Here is a 22,471-nt window from a genome sequence, read left to right as displayed (position 1 = left end):
AAAAAGTAATAGAATTCAGTGATAAAAATAAAAGCCAGGAGTTAAAAATAGGAAAAATGATCACTTGTGGTACTAGATATGTAGTATATGCAGTGCAGTGCGAATGTGGTGCTCTATACATTGGTCGTACGATTAGACAGCTACGGGTCAGATTGGGAGAACATCTAAGAGGTATTGACAATAAAGATGTTGACAATCCCATTCTGAAACATTTTATAATGGCCCATGATGGCATACCCCAAAAAATAAGGATGTTTGGTATAGATAAAATAAACGAAAATAGTGGGGGCAATTTAACTACAAAATTACTAAGATTAGAATCTAACTGGATTTTTAAGTTAGGGACAATTATACCTGAGGGAATGAATAGCCATTTTGAACTAAAACCGTTTCTTACATCAGTATGGGATTAAAGTGAATGAATTTTTATATAAAAAAGTTTTACTGTATTCTGATAATATATTGTTTATTGATTTATTATTAATTAATTTTTTGCACAATTGCACTTTATTCATTTAGTCACTGCAATCACATGGTCATGTTTCCGATATTAGTGAATTTTCAAAGGATTTGGTTAAAGATAATGCTACAATGTGGATTGAAATGAAATATAATATAAGTTGTAAACTGGGGTTAATGGGTACACAGTGGCAAGTTGAATAGACCTTCTGATTTGTATGTAATACATATGTCACCCCTGAACCTGTAGAAAATAATCCTGCAGGTAATTAATGTGCACGTATCTAACCCTAGAACCTGCATTAAGTAATCTAGCAGGTACTTAAGGGACATGACCAGCACTAGCCACACCTCCTCTGATGAAGCGCCCAATAGCGCGAAACGCGTCAGGAGGGTGTGGCTAACAACAGGTAGGCAGACTGGGGGGGAGACACTGCTTTGTGGTGTGTGTGAATTGAATATTGATATGTTATTTTTTGTGGTTTATATGCACCAATAAATGTTTTTAAGCGAGAAACTGTGCATGTCTTTGATATTTATATTGACAGTTTCCCAGCTGCCCCCAGTCATGTGACTTGTGCTCTGATAAACTTCAGTCACCCTTTATTGCTGTACTGCAAGTTGGAGTGATATCACCCCTCCCCCCCAGCAGCCTAGGTGGCCATAGACACACAGATAATATCGTACGAAACGAATTTTCGTCCGATATTCGTTGCGTGTATGGTGAAAAAAAAGCCGACTAATATCGGCAGAAGACTTGGATATCGGTCGGCTCGTCGATCGGGCTGGACGGAAAATTTTGATCGGGTGCCTTTGAAGGGACCCAAACATCGGCCATTGTTAGTGCTGAATCGTCAGATACAGGTAGAAATATATTGTTTCTTCCCATATATCTACCTGTATATCTGACGATTCAGCTCTACACGTGTGTGTTGAAACGAACGATCTTTCTTGGAAAGATCTTTTCCAAGAAAGATCGTAATTGTTACGTCTATGGCCACCTAACAAAAGAACAATGGGAAGGTAACCAGATAGCAGCTCCCTAACACAAGATAACAGCTGCAACTGAGACTGATTCAGTTACATTAAGTAGGAGAAATAACAGCCTGCCAGAAAGTAGTTCCATCCTAAAGTGCAGGCACAAGTCACATGACTTGGGGCAGCTGGGAAACTGACAATATGTCTAGTCCCATGTCAGATTTCAAAATTGAATATAAAAAAATCTATTTGCTCTTTTGAGAATTGGATTTCAGTGCAGAAGTCTGCACAAGCAGCACTATTAACTGATTTTGAAAAAAAAAAACCATGTTTTCTCATGACAGTATCCCTTTAACAAAATGTAGAAATCTCACCCCTTGCGCTTGCACGCATACACACCCACACACATATGTTTTGGAGCAGAAGTGCAAGAATACACCCTTTTAGTGCTCATACACGTTGCACTTATGCCCAGGAGAATAAATAATCCAATATGAAGAGCAGAGTCCAGTGTTCTTGGGAAGGGGCCAGACTTGTCCTTACTCTCTGCTATAGCCCTGTGTTCGTGGGGGCGACTGCAGGTCTCTGTGCTCTAGAATAAAGTGCAGACACCTATGGCAATTCAGGGAGAGAGAAAGGTTAGGTGCAAAGGGCAAAAAAGTGGGTAATTGTCCCAATATTTTCCACTTTACACACTGCCTTCACTTTGGTACATGACCCCTAGTGTCTGTAAGAAGTATGACAAGGAGACACACGCAATCAGCAGTGTCAGTGATACTCTGTTGGGATTACTTTCCTCTAGCAAAACTCAGACATATCTCTGATACTGTGCCTGCATTTGTGTTCCATGGTTCTTTTTCAAAACACAGTTATTTACAATGAATACCAAACCTTAGAGCTGGAATAAGTAGTTAGCTCAGGTCCTAAAACATGAATAACAAATATTACACCTGCTTCAGTGGTCAGGAGAGGATGCTGGGAGTATAAGTTCAGAGCAGCGGGAAGGCAGCAAAATGGCCACCCTTAAATTACAATACTACAGCTCCATCTACTGCCCATTCATGGTCATGGAATAATGGAGGGGGCACTCAATGTATTTCAAACTTCTCCATTGTTATGAAGAAAACCAGTTAGGCATTTGATTATAATGTTTTATACAGGTATAGGATCTAATTTTTGGGATGCTCGGGACCTGGGTTTTCTGGATAGAAAGGTCTCTGCTTAATGTAGTGCACCATGCCTTAAAGGGGAAGGTGTCAAGAACAAGTATTTACCATTGAATTGTAACCTCTAAAATAGAAGGTGCATGCACCTTAAAGTTGATATTGGTCTACTTTGTACTACCCTGGTAATAGAAGAAACCTAGGGAAAGCTCAAATAAAGATGTAGAATCCACAAAGAGAGAATGAACTGTATATTGTATAGCATTGCCTACACATTAAGAATCATTTTGAAAAACACTTGAGCCCTAATATAATAAAAAAAAAAATTAAATAGTAACCCACAGCAACCAAGCAGCCAAGCGAAATTAGAACAATGAAAGCAAATATTTAACAGGTTGCCGTGAGTTACAGCACAGGTGCCTTTTTTTTCAAGGAAAAAGCATATCAGTAATGAAAGAAGATATCATTGTTTAAATAGAACACTGTATGAAAGGCATTTCTGTATTTTAGATCTTTCCAAAGATCTGTGGTCAGACTACAACAGGGTCCAACCCTGCCATGTCCCTTCTCGGCCCTCACTGGGGATATAAATACGGGGGACTACCTGTGGGAAATTCCAGCTTCACAGTTTCATAAAAATGAGATTGTTGTTCAGGTGATAGATGGTTCAAACTGTAGTTGCTAACTTTATTTAAACCTATATAAGAATGTGAATGCTTTTATTGTTCATTGCCCATTCAGTTCATTGTGCACCTATACATACACCTTTACTTTGCCTTTACTATTGTTTTTCCATTAAGTTTTTTTAAAAAATGTTTGGACAATCTCGCTCTCTTAAAAGCCACAAGCTAGTGGCGGGGGAGGATTTAGCCAAGGTTCAGCAGACATTTACTTCAATTAATACTACTATGCAGAGAGGAACAAGACCTTTTATACTATGACCAGAGGTAAACAAGTTAGGGACCACCATGTGGGGTTTACCTTGATGTGGTATGGTCGTATACTGAATTACTTAGACAGGGGACAGGGAATGTGCACTGATTAATTGGCCAAGTCAGTAGCACTTCCATTATACTTTAATACATTTTTACTTAGCCTTAGGAGTGCTCCCACAACACCCCTTTTTGCATTGTCCATGAAGCCCTAAGAGCTGCCATACTGATTATATAACTGGCATCTTACAAAAGAAGTAACAGGCAATAAATTGAGACTCGGGGGGTGATTGTTTTCATATTGTGGTTACATGCAATTTCTAGATTGGCCACAGGGGGGCCTAACCCCTAATGTTGGGTCTGGCTAGGATTCCACAAGTTCATAATGGGAGGAAGGGAGATACTAAGACGTGAAGCCTATAAAATAAAGCTGGAAAATGGCAGAGGCTTTTTTGGCATGGACCTGGCTTATCATGGCAGGGACTGGTGGGTGCAGCCAAATAAGAAGAAAGACTGCTGCTTCTTTTCAGATTGTGTATGTGTGATACTTTTGTGAAAGTGACAGTAAAGGCCTAAACACACTCGTCTCAGTGAGTGTCCCTCATAAATCCATCCTACTTACCTACTCATGTCAACATTATCTTCCTGTTATTTACAATATCAACATACGCACCTTTCCTAAAGAGGTAATCCATCTTGAGTTCAGTCATAATGCTGCCCATTAGTGGGCTTATAAATGAAGAATGCAATTCCCATGATGCACTGTAAACTACTCAAAGAAGAGCGTTATTTGCACTTATAAAATGTTTTGGTCATATCTGATAAAGTAAAATAAAGTCCTGTCTTGCATAAAAAGGTAACTCAAGGGATGAAAACATAATTATGCCTCTTTATAGGTCCCTGGTGAGGCCTCATCTGGAGTATGCAGTGCAGTTTTGGACTCCAGTCCTTAAGAGGGATATAAATGAGCTGGAGAGAGTGCAGAGACTAAGTGCAACTAAACTGGTTAGAGGGAGGGAAGACTTAAACTATGATCGTAGACTGTCAAGGTTGGGGTTGTTTTCTTTGGAGAAAAGATGTTTGCAAGGAAACATAATTACTCTTTACAAGAACATTACAGGACTTTATAGACAAATAGCAGGGGAATTTTTCCCTTAAAAAGGACTAACACACCAGAGGCCACCCCTTTAGACTAGAGGAAGCAGTGTATGTGGTTTTTCACAGTGATTGTAGATTTAAGGTATGCAATGTCCAATGAAGCTGTGACCACAATACATATAGACAAATACAAGAGTCCTCTGCGCTCAACCCATTATCAATATATTTAAGACAGAGACATTTTGTGCATACTGCTACTGAAAAATGTCTTACCCTTTAAACAAAACAGGGATTGTTTGTCCATATATTGCAAAATATTTAAGCTGGCCAACTACGTCAAAGTCATCCCATATCTGGCCAGTCCTACGCTTAATATTTATCTGATTCATTAAGAATTCTGTTGCTTCATTATACATTTTACAAAGGGACTAAGTTTTACCTGCAACTTACTAGCTGCTTTCAAAGTAAAACTCCCAACCTTGGCTGCCCTTTTATTAGACACCAGTGGGATCACTTGACTATAGCTGGGAAGGGTGGGAGCTACAACATGGAGCTGGTCACTGCTCCTGTATAACTATAACAAACAAGGGAAAGTTGTGCTCACCACTAATTTTTAAAATGAAGCACAAAATGTCCTTAATATATTGATAATGGGTTGAGTACAGAGGATCTCTTGTATTTGTTTATGTAAATTTTGTGGTCACAACCTCATTGCACCCCTGCTTAATGTTTTTTTAAAAAAATGAGTGGGCATGTACCAGGCGTATTTAGTAGTGTTTGAGCCCACAGTGCAGGCTGTGCAGTTAGTTTGTGCAGCAGGATGTACCAGTCACAGGACTCAACTGGATCTTATTTTATTTGTTGCCTAAAAGGATTACAGTGGGATCACCATTCTTTATGCTGTTTGATGCTTTCTCTTCTCTATGGGGCTTATAAAGGAATGTTAATTTCAGAAAGCTTGACTAAAACTATGATGGCTTATAGAGTGGCTTCTTCATTCACCCAGTGCAAAAAAGTGCAAAAAACACACAAAAGTGTAAAAAGATGCATGCAGATTCTTCTTTAAAAAGGAAGAGCCCTTTAAACAATCCATACCAGTAAAATACTGGCCAGGTGGCAAACCTACCAGCCAAAAGGTTTACAGCGGTTGGGGTGTGCGCCCACAGTGGCACCAGGTTCAGGTGGAAAAGAAGCTGATGGCCAAACATAAGCCCCTTAGATCGTTGGTGCAGACTCATAAGAGCCAAAAAGACAAAATAAAAGTGAAGTGATAAATAAATGCAGACTAGATAAATAAAAGCATGACAAATGAGCACCTCCTGGACCACCTTGGTGAGTTTTCACTTTAGTTCAGATTTGAAAACATTTATTCTTTTATAATCAAGTTGGCTGTACAGTCCGGCTCCTCAGTTTGATCACATTTTGTGTTTTATTTCTTAGTAGGGTACGATTGTAAAAGATTGAGATTTATATTAATATTTAATATTTATTTTCATCCACTAGATGGAGGCATTGAAGTGTAAAATGCATATGTAATAGCAGGTACTAGCCACTAGAGGTAGATATAGGTTAAGAGCATATACTAGTACATGGTATAACAATAATGTAATTTTCTTATGCTCCATTGCAACATCATCCTTTATACAATGGATCGATTATATGAATTTGTCTAATTTCTGTGATGGGACAAAGTATTCGACAATCATGCAATGAGGAAGGGTCAGTAATCTATTTGTTGTGGCTCTAGATTCAGTTATTTTTCTTTTATTATATTCCTTCCACCTTGTATCTCCATCTGCTTGCTTATCATTCCTGCTATTTTTATGTTTTGTTATTTATATTTTGAATATAACTATTAAAAATTGTGTTTTTGTTAATTGGGGACAATCCTATTCTTTTTCCTCTTTGACACAGATTGTGGTGCAATTCACACGAGGGTACTTTTCTAGGGATGCTCTTATCCCCTTACATCATAAATATAAGCTATATAACCCTCCATGTGTTCCCAGTAATAAAGTTGTGTGCAGACACTTGATTTTCCTACTGTGCATAAAAGTCTAGGGCAACGGAGAAACCAGAAACAGTATATAGTGTACGAAGTTCCAATTAATTTGGATAACACCCTGTGTACACACAAAACTCTATTTAATGTGTTTTCCTTCCAAAGATCCTTCCTTTCCCTTGCATGGTCCACCAATAATTTTTCTGGCAGCCTCCACCAATCTGGCAGAATTGGCTACTTACAAGACCCAGGATGGGGATATAGCATGTAGTATTTGCTAGGCTAACGCATAACACACTGAACATGAGGCTTGTGTACAGCGGTTAACCTAGACCGCGTCCCCCTATGGAAAAATCTTCCGAGTGGCCTGGTACACAGTTCATCTATTACTGGCTGCACACCCTCCCTCTGCCCCTGCCCATTCACCCGCTGTCTCTCTCTCTCACTGTATCCTCAGCTCCCCACCGCTAGTGGAGTGGCCAGGAAGGGATTTTGGCCAGGTAGGGGTATTTACAGAGATACTGACATCAGAAAATAACCTTTATCTATCATAACATTGTTTTTGAATTCTGTTCTTAATTTTGCCATAAAAGTACTTGCCTGATGCTTTTACATTACCTTTCTTATTACCCTGTTCCTGTATGAGGAGGCTGCCATATTTGTGCAGCAAGAGTCCGTTAGCATTAGAAACTCTGACTGACAGGTTAAGAAGGGACAGTCAGGTTGGCAAAACAGTCAGGTTTAGGAACTTGAAGTGCCAATTACTTACAAAAGCAGAACTATCAGTGAAAAACCATCAACATGACCTATAGGCAACTTTTAATGTAGACTAATATTTTCAAAAGAAACCTTTAAGTGTCTGTATCACTTTAAAGCTATAGAGGAAGCAGACCCTGCAGTCCGGGCCCTCCTGCAACCATGGGTTCTAGTGAAGTGTGGATCAGGATTTCCCTGACCCGTCCTACCTGAGCCCACGACCGCCTGCATCCGACTTCCGCCTTTCTTTTAAAGACCTGCGCAGACCCGCCCTGCCGATGACATCACAAAAGGGGCACAGCGTCTGTAAAAGATGAACCCGGAAGTGGGCAACCGGCATTTGACGGTGCACCCACAAAGAACAGTGCGAGGTCGGCCCGAACTCACCCGACCCACGTGTCCCATATGTATTGGGCCGGCCAGCACATCACTGACGGGTTGTATTTCCTCTATAGTTATACCACTGCTAGTGTTTTATTGTACGTGTTACCCAATAGTTAATTGGAGGTGCTGTAACAGAACTAACTGTTAAGTACCATTCTGTCTTAAACTTTTGAGGGACCGTCCTAATAAAGAGTAACTAAATCTCCAGTCCCTTACAAACTTAATTTTTATGTAAGCACATTTCTGGTCAGGCATACATCTACTGATCTTGTAGTTTGTCAAGTCAAACAACTATAACACCAATATTTGCACCTGCTCAATTCTAACGGAAGCAAACACGTGCTAAAGAGTCGCTTCAGGTGAAGTTGCATTACCCTGAAAGATTAAATTAGCAGAATAAGAGAGAAAACAGAACTGACATGTGTTTCTCAAGACCATCGTACCTCCCTCCAAAAAAATAATAAAAATGTCCAAACAATTTCAATTTGGTGACTGTTTTAGAATATTTTCCCTTTCAGTCTGGTTCACATTCTACATTAGTGGCAGGCTCTGGCATTCTCATGCTCTGTACACAATGGTGGACTGGCCCATAGGGATAGCTGAAAAACTCCCATGGGCCCAGGTGTCAGTGGGCTCTCCTGTTCCTAACCATTTGGCCAATTTCATTATGAGTCCCTATTGCTGGATGGGAACAAAGGTGCTAAATCAATTGAAAAGCCGATGATTGTATTTAAGGGAAAGCAACCAGGAGAATAAAGAGGTTGAGTGAAATACAGATCAGTGATGATCAGGCCCCGGTCTGTGGATTCAGGCAAATGCCAGAGGGACTGCTGTAAAACGCCATAGACAGTCACTTATTTAGGGGGGCTAGTGGGGGTTGTTTGGGCCTCTGTGCATTTGAATTGCCAGTGCCTATTTTGAATCCCAGTCCAGATCTGGTGATGAATAAACCAGGGACAGATTCTCCTCAGTCAACAGGGTAAAACGGTATTGGGGGAATTTAATAAAAGTTGGTAATGGAAAAACTATTTGCAATGCAAAAAGTTATGCCTTTGTGCAGACAAATAAATGTAATATAGCTTTTGTGAACCCGGTAACTGTTTAGCCACCTCTTCCGACAGTGGAAAATAGTATGCGATTTCTATAGTTTGCGCCAATGGGCAGTGAATGTAATAAAACCTCTTACCAAAAGTTAACACCTCCAAGCACTGCTTAAAAATGTGCAATTAAAATTTGCAATGCAGTAACATTGTGCAAATTGTTTTTCTCTTTGCGACTTTTATTACATTCCCCCATCAGTTCTAAATGTAAATTGATCATATTGTGTTGCAACATAGTTTCTCTTAAAATTCCTTATGTTGCCTGGCTACTGTTATTTTTTTCCCACTAATGGACTTACATCATGGACTTTGGACTTTTGGTTCAACTTAAAGTCACGGATCATGCTTTCCATTATTTGAATATGCTAATTTTTCTACAATGTCACTCATGTTACCCTTTAAGCATTGCACTGCCGCACTTCCTAGTATGTCTAACCAAGGGGCTTGCCCAAAAATGTTACATTGCTAGCATTAAATAAACATGCAGGTTTGATCCCACTTGTAATAGCCTTGTTGTGCCAGTTTCCATTCTACTGGTCACAGATCTGGAGATGGCTAACATGTATATCTGATCCGATGAAAGATATATCTGCTTTTAGAGCTAGGGTTTGCAGTTGAACAACAGCAGGATGGCTGCAACTTGCTAGGGACTCTGGTCTGTAACATCAGCCTTGCGTTTACTACACCAAGGGTTAATGACATTCCAGAGAATTAGTAGAAGCCTCTATATAAAGAGTCCTGGGCAGACAGGATGAACTAGTGACTGCAGATGGCCTTTTTTTTGTTGGCTAGTGACCCAGTAACACTGAATAACTAAGTAATCCTACTAAGGTGCTTTATCCATGATATGTCGGTTCTGGTCTTACTTTCTGCTCTATGTCAGCACAAAGACATTCGATTGCTTCCATTCTATTAAGACTATTACATCAAAGAGTTCCAGTGCCAATATGTGTCCTCTTAAAACAAGTTAGGGTTCTTTTACACCGAAAGCTGCAAATAGATTTGGGACAGTGACAGGAGTGGTGCAGCTTTGTACAGTCTGTACTTGAATACTTTTCTTAAAGTGGCATCTTCGTTAATAGCCAGTGCAGAGAAAAAACAAATTGAGGTCATCCTTTTGCAGAATTATTTTTTTGAGTAAATCTCTATAGTTTCTTTCTTGCACTAAACAAGCAAATGAAACCACTTTCAGTTTCTAAATTTCTAAAAAAATAAACGTCCTAGTTTACAGAAATAAGCTCTTTCTTATTGCATAGCCTAAGCCTAATGGTACGCACAGCATTTCTCTGCCAGAGGAGAATGTGCTGCAGACTGGAGTATAAGCTTTCAATATGCACACACAGCGGAAGTGCATTGGACCTGAGCTCATGTGTGTTATTAGCCTAACAAAGCCTACAGCTTGGGGTTTGTTTATGCAGAACTCATTATCTCCCTATGAACAAATGATCCTGTATGTAGGGGAAAATGGGGCAGCGAAAAACATTGAAAAACAATTTCCCTTAATTGTTTTATAATGACAAAAATTAGGAAACAATTTATTTGAATAAAAGAATGGACAACTACATTTTAAACATACGTCCTATTTATTGATCTCATTTTAGCACAGTAAGGCATATAATGCTAAATAGGCATACTGCCCCTTTAAGAATAATCCATTAAGAGGCTGCCCTGAAGCCTAAAATGGGCATAGCTTGATAGATCTATAACAAATAGCATTTGGACAGGAACTTGATTTGTGAAACAAACTGAAAAACCATTTTCTTGGTAAAAAGAAAACAACAACACCATTCAGTTATAGGAACCTTATTTCTATTGAAAGAACTAGGCTGGAGTTTTTCTAACCTGCTATCCGAAGAATTTGAGGATCAAGGTGGTCAGATGGAGATGAGACCCTAGTAGACTTTTCTACTACCATGATTGTTGTGACAATTCTTGATGAGTAAGTGAAAAAATTCTGTTTTTCTGGTGAATTCCAAATATCAAGGTGTCGATTGGGCCCTTGAGTTCAGAACTGTCACTGTGATTTTATAATACATTCTGTCTTAAAATTAAAGGAGTGATTCAACTTCAAGTTACATTTTAGTATATTATAGAATGGCCTTTTCTTATTTTCTGTAGTTTTTGAATTATTTACCTTTCTCCGTGACATTTTCTAGCTGTCAAACAGGGGTCATTGACCTCAGCAGCTAAAAAATATTGCTTTGTGAGGCTAAAATTTTATTGTTAGGTTTTGTATTACTTATTTTTCTATTTAGGCCCTTTAGGTCCTTGAAAGTCTTTTGATTTTGGGACTTTTGACGTACCATCTGCATCGAACATTAAAAAAAATAGTCAAAAAAAATATTTTGTTCTGTAGTGCTGGATTGGAAGGAGTTTTTGTCAATCTTGTCCATGAGAAGATAACATTCATTGATGATCTTAGGAATACAATATTTAAAGGAAATTGGCAGCTAATTTAGTAAGAATTTTGATTAGTTTTCCTGATGCCAGAAAAGTAGGAAAAGCTTCAGTTTGAGGGAGATTATTTGATTGTTATTTAAAGTGGACCTGTCACCCAGACACAAAAAGCTGTATAATAAAAGTCCTTTTTAAATTAAACATGAAATCCAAATTCTTTTTTTTTATTTAAACATTCATAACTGTTGTAAACTCATTTAAAAGTCTCAGCTGTCAATCAAATATTGCCTGCCCCTCATATCTGCCTTAGGCACAGAGGCGGGGCAGGCAATTACTTTCACTTTCCATTCAGCACTTTCTAGATGTCACCAGGCCTGGATTTGTGGAAAGGCCACCTAGGCCCGGGCCTAGGGCGGCAGGATTTTAGGGGGGCGGCATGCTGCCCAACCACACCTACATTGGTTCAAAAGCACTGGGGATGCGCTGGAGATACAATAATGTTTTTAAATGTCCCGTGCGCCAATCCCCATTGCTCCTGTCCCCCTGGAGGGGACAGGGGCGACAAATGGTAGTGGGCCTAGGGGCGCCCACTATGTAAATCCAGCCCTGGATGTCACTGCTCTCCCCGCATTCCCCCCGTTCTTTTTACCATTAAATTGTGTAGCCAGGGCATGGGGATGGACATCAGGTCCCCCATTCTGGTGCACAAACAAGATTCTGAGATGATACAAGGCTTGTCTTAATAACAGTGTCCACAAAATGGCTCCTGCCTGCTTGCTATAATTACGAATTTCCAGACTGAATGAAACAAGATTCAAATAATTTATATAGTGTAATTAAAGTTCATTTTGCTTGACTAATATGATAATATAGGATTTGGAATTATTTTTTTGAGTGACGGGTCCCCTTTAAAGGGGCAGCATTTGCCTCTAGATTCATGGGCAGTATTATTCTGAGGACCAGGAATGCCCAAAACAAGTATTTTAGGATTAACAGGAAGGTTTATTTACTTTTCTCTTTTAGGGCAGAGACACATGCTCAGATTCAGGGAGATTAGTCACCCAGTGACAAATTTCTTCTTCCCCGAACTGCATCCCGCCGGCTAGAATGTAAATCGCTGGTGGGATGGCAATCGGTGCGATTCATTTTCTGAAGTCGCTCGAAGTTGCCTCATGAGGAAACTTTGGCCGACTTTGGAAAACGAAGCACTCCGAGTGCCATCCCGTCGGCGATCTACATTCTGGCCGGCGGGAGGCAGTTCGGGAGATTAGTCGTCCCGAAGAAGAGGCGATTTATCGCCGGCCGACTAAATCTTCCTGAATCTGAGCGTGTGTCTCTGCCCTTACTGAGCTCCTGGAAACCAAAGATCTGTAGCATGTTTACTTGCTGATTAGTTAAAGATGGCTAGTGATATATGTTGCCAAAATCACCTTTTAACATGAAGTGGCCATAATCCAATAAGAAAGAAGGCTACTGACAGGAAGCAGCTAATTGTCAGTGCAAAGAAAGGTTGAAAATTGCAGCCATCTGTGTAGGCTGAGCAGAATTCTATGTAAGCACTGTTTGACCTCTGACAATGAGGGTTAACATGTATCCTACCTCCTCAGTCTATTCATCTGAAAAAGGGAATTGTAGATATTAATCTTGGACATCAATGCAATGCTGTACAATGTTAAGGGAAGCAATTTTCCCAACTTGTGTTACAGACAGGGCCACCATCGGGGGGGGCACTGGGGGGACAATCATCTCAGGTCCAGTTGCTTTTAAGTGTTAAGGGGGGGCGGCCATGCTGCACTTCCTAGTCGGGCACCTATTGAGTCACCGAAGTAGAAGCCAAAGCCGTTGAAGTATGAGCTGAAGCTGGAGCTCCCTCAGGCAAATCAGTAAAGGTGCCACACTTACACTGAATCACCTTTTGAAGCGTCGGGTGCACAGCTGTGTTCCTCTCTGCCAAGGAATATATCCACAGTAAAGCAATAAATCCAATTGTTTATTCATGCCATTAGCAGAGCGATGTTTCGGGCTATTCCAGCCCTTTATCAAGCTAAATGCACTGTGTAACAACAGACAGATCGTAACAGTTTGTTACATTATACAAGTTTTCATCCTCCTGCATTGAAAAATAATTTACCCAAAACACAATTCATGAGGGTTAAACGTTTAGTCTCAGATAAGGAAAATGAACAAGGGAGAACAGAGGAGATGAGACAGAGATTCCTACAGAGGGGTTACCCAAAAACGCTCCTAAATTCTTGTATACGGGACGTTAGGGAGATTGAACAGAATGAACGGAGAAAACAAAAAGATGTTAATAGACTTGCTTTTGTAAGTAAATTCTCTGTAGCCAGTAATGGATTGAGATATCAAGTAATGGATGATGTAGGCCCTTTAAGACGTGAAGGTGATAGAACATATTTATTAAAGAAATTGGAGATGCAATGGATATTGAGATTAGGTACATGAGTCCTGGGGGACTAAACCGAGAGTATACCCCTGAATTGTTTATCTAGAATGGTAATTCCTATAAATCATGCTCTATGTGTAACACATTGCTGTTTCAACGTAATACAACGTAGTATACCCAGTGATACTGATTTAATGTAAAATACGTTATATTTTTGTCTTATAGAATTTTACTGCTCTTATCCTGGGATTTGCTGGTGTCTTGACAACTGTAGGTACTCAGCACTCCAGATGTTGAGCATAAATATGTAAGTGTTTAAATATCAATGTCAATGGAAACAGAACCTGAATGTTTTTACCTTTTAATCCTTTTTCTATATATAAAAGTGGCACAATTGGACAACACATGGACTATTGGTGGATTATGGTGGAATCAAATGATTCTTTTGGACTTTTTTGGAATTTTAAGAATACTTAACACTTTACATTTTAACATTTGATATAATATAAATGTTTTAACATTTGATATAATATAAATGTTTTAATAGTTACTGCTTTTATATTATTCACTATTTTTTGTAATATTTCACTGGGAATGCTGGGAATTGAGTCCCACACTGGGAGGTGGGAACCAAGTTGTAACCCCTCCCCCTAAATCACTTACTTAAGTGTTTTGTTACACAGTGCATTTAGCTTGATAAAAAACTTGAAAGGTAAGTTCAACCAAACACCAATGGTATTTTTTTAAACCTTTATGGGGGACCCTGGCCAACAATGTTTTAAAAAAAAACTTTTTTGGGCTAGCCTGGTCATAAATGTTTTTCTTTAACTTGTAGAGGGGCCCTGGCCAAAGATATATTTTTTAACGTGTTGGGGGGGCTTGTAGGGGGGGCCTGAAAATGTTGTCATATGGGGCCCCGTGAATTCAGATGGGGGCCCTGGTTCTGTAACACCACAGGGACAGCTTTGAGCAGCTATACCACACACTAGTTACACTTTTTTTTTTAAAAAAAAAAAGAAAAATGCCTGTTGAAACACGGATTCATAAGTAATTTTTTTTTATTCATGGACATGAGAAGAATGGCTCTTGTCTTTCTTTTTTATATGAACTAAACCCCTTTATCACACAAGATGTTGCCCATCCAGAGAGCAGTATTTCTATATGAGCTTATTTCTATGTCAAGTGCACGTGAAGGTGTTATCATCCTCATGCTTTGCTGCATTACTGTGAATAGTCCGTATTACACAACCAATACTATTTCAGTTCTGGGAATCAGAAGCTTTAATTTTCCTTTCTTGTAAGCTGCACATATGACTGACCCATGGCCCTTTAAGAAAGTAAACTGACTCGATCTTGCCTGCCTGTGATTGGTTCGTGTTAATAATGCAGATTAAGGGTTTAGCTGCGGTAGCCCTGGACGTCCCTGGTATTTTGGGTTAGTATGTCAGCATGTCACTGAGACATTAGGCCAAACCTTGGCAATCACATGTGCACATAATGCGCTTAGAATCAAAATAAACACCATTACAATTATACAATGCCCAGGAACAGCCTACTGAGTGCCCATAATGCTTGTTTATCTGATTCTATGTTAATCTAGATTCTATGATCTATACCAAAAAATTTATGTTTTCTAATTCTAAACAATATAAACAAGTAATATGAGCTAATCAGAGTAATTACGGCTAATCAGATTATATAAAATCTAACTGTTGCTTTTACATCATTGCTTTGGAATTTTAGTCCTCTTATTAATCTTTGTACAAAGGATATTGCATTGCCCAAGAGCTATATCAAATGAGATCACATGGCTACATACAGACTCATGTAGCCAGAATATTCTATTTATCTACTTATTTATTGTTGTCTATATTGCACCGAGCCCAGCAAGTATTCAACCTTTTTCACAGATTTTTACATCACGGTGGTGTGGGTTTAATTTGAGAACAGTGTATATAGAAAATATTTCCAAAGCTGTAGTAAGCAGTATGGCAGCCCCCATGCATAGCAATGAATGGCAATTCAGATCTCTCTGCGGATTAAACTATGACTAGGACAGTGTCAAGGGGATATCAGCAATCCCTGCTAAGAACCAAACTATCATGTGCCTTCCAAAAACCCTATCCCTCATTCCATTACGTCCTACATACAGCACATAGAGGATTAATCTCTATGTTTTAATTAATGTCTCCTGGTAGGACAGGTAGTAAAACAATTAATACAGCCTTTAAAACCCCCACAGAGCCCCTCCTACTCCATGTTATTTCCTGTCCTACCTGGGAAAGGGAGTGAAGAGGATGAAGAACCAAGTTCTGAGGGACTTGCAGGCCATTCCGAAGCTACCTGAGGGATTTGTTATGATACGGAATAGCTGACTGGAAGTTAGCAGCTGAGGGACAGGCATTGCAGGCAGGGAGCCGAAAAGCAGGACACGGCGGCACATGGTGTGCATCAGAAGGGGAGCAGAGGATCGTGGCTTCGCTTCCATGTTGTGACGTGTAATGACGTCACTTCCGGGTACGCGCACCGGGAAGGAGGGAAGGAAGATGACGTGGACGTGCACATATTCAGCAATTTTTTTTTTTTACTGATTATGCACACATTGATTCTAGATGTCACCATCCTAACGTCAGCAAAAGATGAAACACAGACTATGTGCTGCATGTGAACAGCCATTACCTGATGCACATTTGCAAAGGCTATGTATGACTTGCATGAAAAATACTGTAGAAGAAGATCAAGTTAAGCAGTCAGAACACTTTATTGACTGGTTTAAAGGGATGATGTCACAGACATTTGAAGAGATAAAGCAATCTGTGGGGCCATCTACATCAGATAATAAGGATGATCTTATAGTATTGGATCAGGTGTCAGGAGATTCTGAGTCTGGAGAATTATCATCTTCTTTTTCCACTTCGTCTGTTTTGGCAAAAAAGGAGGCAAAAGAAGGCTTATTTCTCTTTCCGGCAGATAAGACGCAAAGACTTATTAGACCCGTTAATAAAGTGTTGGAAGATCAGAACAAAACGAAAGAACAAAATACTACTAAGGTTTCCTTGTTTTTTTTCTCTAAACAAAGGGCGGACACGTTTCCCATGAACCCAGTGGTTAAAGAGATGAAGGAAGCAGAATGGAAGGATCCTACCAGGAGACTGGAATTGTCCAGAAGATATAAAACAGATGTTCTAATTACACAAACAAGATGTATTATCTTGGGAAGAACCTCCTAAGGTGGATATTTCTATTGCCAGACTGTCTAAGAGAACAACAATTCCAGTAGAAGACACGGCAGGACTGAAAGACGCAATGGATAGAAGAGTGGATACAGCACTCAGATGTTCCAGTACACAAATGGAAAAAAAGATCATCTAAAACAAACATAGTGGAAAGAACAGGGGAAAGAAAGCTTCAAAGTCAACAATTGCAAGATGGATTAAGCAGGTAATTCTGTTGTGCTATGAGCTAGATGGTAAAATTCCACCTGAAGTCTTAAAGGCTCATTCAACAAGAGGAATGGCAATATCGTGGGCAGAGAGAGCTTATGCTTCATCAGAAGAAATCTGGTCCAACCTCCTTACGTTTGCAAAGCACTAAAGACTTGACATCTGACATCCTGTAAGATACAGCTGTTTGTAGCAAAGTACTCCAGGCGGTGCAGTCAAAAAATTCATAATGTCCCTCCAGAATCAGGGAAGCTAGTAAATTCCCTCTATGTCCTGCCTGTAGGACGTAATGGAATGGGAAAATTGGTACACTTACCATCTAAATTTTCTGTTCCATTAGTCCGTAAGGCAGCACAAATATACCCTACCTGAATAAATATATATGAGCATCAACTGTATGTGTGTTTATTGTAAACAGGGAGCTAGAAAAATAACATGGAGTGGGAGGGACTCTGTGGGGGTTTTAAAGGCTGTATTAATTGTTTTGCTACCTGTCCTACCAGGAGATATGGGAGATTAACCCTCTATGTGCTGCCTTACAGACTAATGGAACGAAAAATTTAGATGGTAAGTACTGTATAACAATTTTCCCAATCTAAATATCTAATCCCCCAATAAACAAGAGAAAAGAGTTACCAGTTTGGGATATTAAAGGGCCACACTTTATTGCAAACACATAAGTTTATGTGAATATGTGAATATGTTAGATCATGAAACAGTACCTTTTACTAAATGCAATCAGCATTGTTGTGTTTTTTACTTAGGGGGCATACCCCAACCCCCCTGGCAAACAATCCTACCACTAAGCTTTGACAATTAAAACCAAAATTGGGAGGACAGGGCTGCTTGCTAAGGAAGACTGTCTCCTACAAGGCAGGAATCTGCACCTTTCCTGTGATCCACACTGCCTTCTGCCTAACTCCCTGCACGTTACTGCTACTAAAGATCATTTAAATATTAGGACTGAATTATGTCATTAATATGGAGTTCACGGGAGATGGCCTTCCCATAATTTGGAGATTTCTGGATAATGGATCCCATACCTGTATCTGTCAATCCCATTATCTTCCTTAACCCACTGCAAGATGCCACTTGCTTGTGCACCAAAGCTACTTTACTTCCCCTTTGTTTCACTGGCAATCTGAAGCATAAGTAGCATGAATTTGCAGTGAATTTCCATGTTTTGCCACAGTGAACAAATTATTGAAACTGCTGCAAAAATTCACGAAAAATCTGCCAGGAAAAAAAATTGTTGCGTCTCAGAATTATTCAGATGCCAATGAACTTTAATGCATTTCGACAACATAGTCGCGCTTATATAAATTGTCGCTTATGTCAAAATTGTTGCACGTCAAAATAATTTTAATGCCCATTGACTTCAATGTGTTTGGCAATTTTTTTGCACATATTCACCCATCACTAGTGACATGAAGATAAACCAATCCATTTGCTGAAAACCTTAAACTCATTGGGGCATATTTAGTAAAGGGCGAAGTGGCCGTCGCTAGCGAAACATTTGTGTGAAATCTCATCCGCACAATTTGCTAGTGAAAGAGACCGTCGCTAGCGCAGTTTCACGCCCTATCGCCAGGCGCATTTTCTCCCCCAGGTGAGTGGTCGTAACTTTGCAAATTCACTAAAGTGCAAATTTTACAGAACTTTTAAAGAAGTGTGGCAAAGTGGTAGCTGGCGAAAATTCACCATTTTTTGAATTTTCCCCATGATCTTTGCCAAACTCCACACTATTGTAGGTTTCCTTTTTTTATTCTAACAGTATGGAATCTGGAATCTGAATATGCTGCAGATACAATAGAATCCATCTGCAAAGGGAGACCAACCTCATCATGGATCATGGACTTTTTTGAGGAGCAGGAGAAGGACAGCTGTTCTTAGAAACAAACAGGTACTGCACAGCAACTTGCTATAGATGCAACAATTTCAAACTGCAGCACAGACAGTGTGAGGCACACTTTATCATGGGGGTCACTCTACTGCTTCATCGTTTTTGTGCATCAGGTACTGATGGTCTTAGGTCTTTGCTTAGTACAGGCATGGGACCTATTATCCAAAACGCTCATGACCTGGTGTTTTCCAGATAAGGGATCTTTCTGTAATTTGGGTCTCCAAAGTCTACAAAGAATAATTTAAACTTTAAATAAACCAAATAGGCTGGTTTTGCTTCCATTAATGATACATTATATCTTAGTTTGGATCAAGTACAAGGTACTGTTTTATTATAACAGAGAAAGGGTAAATTATTTTTACAAATTATAATTATAATGGAGTCTATGGGAGGTAGCCTTCCAGTAATTCGGAGCTTTCTGGCCAACCGATCTCATACCGGTACTGTCCTTTTGCTGGACATCTGGAATATGTTGCCGTTGCATGAAGCTACTAGACATCAGCTTAGCAAATAATCCTCACAATTTCACATGACAATCAGTTACTGGTGACATTGTTTACAGTGTTGTGGTTTTCAGACAAATAAAATGGATCAGTACACAGGACTTTAACACATAAGGGATTCAGTGAGTGTAAAAGGACCCTTGGTTACAAAAGCTAACTTGCATCATGCTGTTATTTCACTATGGATGCCAAACACAAGTGGATGCAGGAATTAGTTTTTTTAGCTGATTTTTACTTGTTGGTTAATAAGCAGAGAATAATGAAGGTTCATGGAGGCTAAGCAACCCATCTAAAAAACAACTTTCATATATATAAGTGTGTGGTTATAAGATTGCTCACGGAAAGCCATCCATTATCGGTTGCCTTTCCATAGAATAACTGTTACCCTCTTTCCCACTGGGGTTTAAACATAAAACATTAAATAAACACAATATCATGGTTTTGCCTCTAATAAGAATTCATTATATTTTAGGATAAAGTACAGGGTACTGTTTTATTATTACAGAGAAAAAGAAAATCAGTTTAAATAATCTGAATTATTTGAATAAAATGCAGTCTATGGGAGACTTTGGTTCCATAATTTGAAACTGTTTGGATAAAATGTTTCTGGATAATGGATCCATACCTGTATATGATAATGTAAAGGTAATCTCCACTTCTTAAGGGACAGTAAAGATGCAGACTAAGATCTCAGCTGTGGATTAGGTGTTATCCTTTTTCATTTAAAAAGGATGACAGCTATTGAGTATTGACAGCTAGCATTTACAGTTTCTCATTCTAAATATATATATATATATACTAATTTTAATACTGACATTGGAAAATAGATACATGGAACATTTGTATTATTCAAATGCAGTTTCAGACATAAGTTTCAGAAGCAAAACCACAGGAGTGCAAGTTGTAGAGACTATATAGGAAAAGCCGGTGGGTTCCTAAATGATGTCAAGTTCCATTATACATCTGTAAAGTGTTTCTTTATCCCCAAGGTTTGTGAGGCCTGAAAAGTAATTTCTGTGAGGCTCTAACACATCTAATTAAGCTACTGTTCAAACTAAAAGCCAGGGTAAAGCAGATTTGTGGCAGTCCAATTATTGGGCAGTAGGAATTATTGGATTTGATGAATTGTAGCTAACAAAGGCCATGGGTTTGATATCTATAACCAAGCTGATCCCAAACATGTCAATGATTTCTGATAAATGCAGATGGTGACAATGGAAGTCAGACCAGGACTGGATCAAAGTTCAGTTGTTGGGATGTTTGGGAAAACGTCTGTTTTTTCTGGCAGCATAAAGATGAGGGAATCTTTCTGGTACATTTTCAAGTAGGCTAAAGGTTAGAGAATAGATGTTAATGTTGATTTCATGAGAACTCAATGAACCCTGTCCATTTCATTAGACATTTCATGCAATCATTTGCAAGAACAAGCAAAAAAAATCTTGGTTCTTAGCAAATTCAGTATTAAGCAGAAGTATGCACCCTCTATCTGAGGTATAATCAATTTATGAGTTCTTAATAATCTGGTGAGAGGTACAGAGTTCAGTGCCGGTTCGTTGCAAGGCAGCCTTGTACTTACCTCCTGCTATAGGGCAGACAATAATACAGGTATTCATTGCACCTTGCCAGCGTTGGACTGCACCACCCTCATAGGCCCCTACCCCAGTTGTGAGCTTCTCCATGCACAATACCCTACACCCTCCTAGCCCCCCCCCCCACATGTACCTTTTACCTTTTGCTGTTTTCGGCGAGGGATCGGAGGGAGCCAAAACAAAAGTGGCATAGACTTACTGTTAGTTGAAAAAGTAGCCCAGATGATAGAAAAAGTAGAAAATCTTTATTAGGACATATTCAAACCTGACGCATTTCATGCCAAGGATGGGCACTTACTCATAGGCTCATCGGAGGGAGCCCCAGCAGTTTCCAGTTGGGGCGAGTTTGGTGAGTTTTGTGCCCTCTGGCTCTCTCTTACTCACTGACACACAAGTTGGGAGGCAGGTGCCTTGGGGGCAATGCATTCATTCAAAAAGTGCTCCATTCACAAGCTCAAGGACCTGAGTTGGTTGGCTTTAATGGTGGGGCTGGTTGCAAAGTGTGGATAAAATGGTGGATTTCACCTGTCTTTGCACTCTGCATAATGCCCTGCTGTTCATCAATTACCTCTTTTGGGACTTGTGAATCCAGAGCCCTAATAATCTGGCTGTGTGTGGCACTGCCTTTTTTTGGAACACAGTCCATAAAATGCAAATCCTGTACTTATAGCGTGGTCAGAGCAGGTGTTAATGGGCCTACTTGCATTAAAGTGCTCTGTACCTTGTACCTCTAAAGTAGGTACAGCCAGCAACTTGGCACATAGTGCTACTATAGATGAGCTCAAGTAGACTCAAGTGAATTGTGTAAGGAGTTTTAGTAGGTCACTCCTGGCATGCTTTAGGACAGACGTGACCAAGTTGCACTCGGTTCAGTTTGAATCTGGTTTGGCATTTCTGAAAGAAGGAGCACCAAGGGACATACTGCAATGGCTTCACTCAAGTAACAGAAAGGATCACATTGCTAATGCAAACTGGGTTCTGTGTGGACTACAAGGGGTACAATTTTGTAAATTGAGTGCTTTTATTTTACATAAGAGAGTGTCTTATGTGGGTATAAGCCAGAAACAACTGTAGCATTTTTACATCAGTGGATTAAAACCTGTAGTGGGAAGCAGATGTATTGATTTTTTAGCAGTGATCAAATAGCATAATAATATACAATTGCCCTAAAAGTCACAATCCGTTTATAAGTCATGATGAACAGGGTCTGGGATGTGAACAAGTGCAACAAGCTCTGGGAGAGGGTAATGGCCGTGCTAATGTGTATGAGGGTTAGCAGGTTTACATGGAGTAGTGATTCTGTTAGGTCTTTAGATCTGGGTTGAATGGAAAGAGCCATATGTCACATATAAGTGTAAGA

Source organism: Xenopus laevis, chromosome 2L (assembly GCF_017654675.1).
Source record: "Xenopus laevis strain J_2021 chromosome 2L, Xenopus_laevis_v10.1, whole genome shotgun sequence".
NCBI lineage: Eukaryota > Metazoa > Chordata > Amphibia > Anura > Pipidae > Xenopus > Xenopus laevis.
This window is presented reverse-complemented; position numbering follows the sequence as displayed.